This window comes from Schistosoma mansoni, chromosome 1 (assembly GCF_000237925.1).
Source record: "Schistosoma mansoni strain Puerto Rico chromosome 1, complete genome".
Classification (NCBI taxonomy): domain Eukaryota; kingdom Metazoa; phylum Platyhelminthes; class Trematoda; order Strigeidida; family Schistosomatidae; genus Schistosoma; species Schistosoma mansoni.
In genome coordinates this window covers 58,992,586-58,994,603 of record NC_031495.1, presented here as the reverse complement: position 1 = coordinate 58,994,603, position 2,018 = coordinate 58,992,586, and positions in this window count along the sequence as shown.

Here is a 2,018-nt window from a genome sequence, read left to right as displayed (position 1 = left end):
GAGGGCCGTGATACTGCCCGGGTGCCCAAAACGAAGCAGGTGGTTTTCTTAAATGGCCACACCCGGAGCCTTTGACCTAAGGAACTGATACAAAAGGCAATGGAGGATCGTAAGGAGATGCAGTCCCATGGAGCCGGTGACTGACGATTGGTTCATACGCCATTCGTTCCCTCGGGGTACTGGAGCCCATGTGCACCATTGGTTTTGAATCAGGGCTTTCCAACTCACCTAGGTGGACTTTCCGTGTCCACCAACCCGGTTAAAGCGCCGGACATTCGCTTTTCATCCTCTCAATTTCGTAAACAACAGTAATGTCACGAGAAGGCAGTGAGTAGGACTTCCCTGGCAGGGGCTATATACACGTGGCCATATGAGAGCATTTTGAGAGGGAGAGCGGACTCTCCCCACTCTCGACCGTACCAGGGCTCTCGGAGGCCGTTATTAGAAATGGTGTTTCATATGATATATTCATCTATATTTGTTGGTTAATTCAGATATAGGTGATATAATTTATTTATTTTAACTGGAAAGAGTATATTTGGACTTCAAGTAGGTATTTTTGATTGCAATATGTTCTCTGAAGTAGAATGTCTAACCATGAAGCTTTCATTATAATTGTGAATAACACAAACATTTATTTCATTATCGAGTGAGCACTTTTGCACTTTGATTGTACAGGAGGGTAAATATATTTTAATTTCTAAATTAAAGTCTGTATAAATTTGTCAAGATAGTTTCATATTGTCCCATTATTTTAGTTTGAGAATAAAAATCTTTCATAAGTTCTTTGTTATCACTGATTTCTATAATATAGAATAAAAAATCATAATAATTGGAGAGGAATAAACAGTTCTTTGTCAGGTAGTATACTAATATTATACTGATGTGTTACCAAATAACAAACAGTTCTTCCAAATAAGATAGTTTTCTAAGCATAGAACATTATATCCTTTTAATCTGTCATATGAGAGAAGAAATAAGTTCAAAAAATATTTTTAATAATTCTCTTCTCACTCTTATGTGAAAAGCTTTATATATCTGAGCAGCATCATCGAGGAACACGGTGGGTCTGATGCAGATGTGAGGAGGCGGATCGGCAAAGTAAGAGCAGCATATTTACAACTGAAGTACATCTGGAACTCAAAACAATTGTCAACAAACACCAAGATCAGAATTTTCAACACAAATGTCAGGACAGTTCCACTGTACGCTGCGGAGGCGTGGAAAACTACGAAAGCCATCATCCAAAAGATACAAGTGTTTATTAACATTTGTCTACGCAAGATACTTCGGATCCGATGGCCAGATAGTATCAGCAACACGCTTCTGTGGGAGACAACAAAACAGATTCCACCCAGTGGAGGAAGAAATTAGGAAGAAGCACAGGAAGTGGATAAGACACACACTGAGGAAATCACCCAACTGCGTCACAAGACAAGCCCTCACATGGAATCCTGAAGGCCAAAGGAGAAGAGGAAGACCAAAGAACACATTACGCCGAGAAATAGAGACAGACATGAGAAGAATGAACGAAAATTTGATATAACTATAAAGGAAGGCCCATGACAGAGTGGGTTGGAGAATGCTGGTCGGCAGCCTATACTCCATTGGGAGTAACAGGCGTAAGGAAGTAAGTAGGTAAGTCTTCTCACTCTTATATAGAATCCCGATCAATTATCAGCTCACATAGATACTCGTTGTGGATGTTTTCTCTTGTTTTTTATATTCGTCTGTAACTCTGGGACTTTTATGTATATGTTATATAATTGTAAGTAACATATCATGTTTATAAATTTTTAGATTGCCTTAAATTTCTCAGCAGGTAAACTCTCAATGCTTACATGTTAACTCTTATACAACTATTCTCAGTTTATTCCAATAATACTTTGACAATTTTCATTGATTTATCAGTTTGTTTTTTGATTTGAGCCGATCCATGATAAACTTTATATTTTTTTCAAAAATTGATCAATGAAGTGAACGAATACGATTAATTGATATACATCGTGTCTTGAACT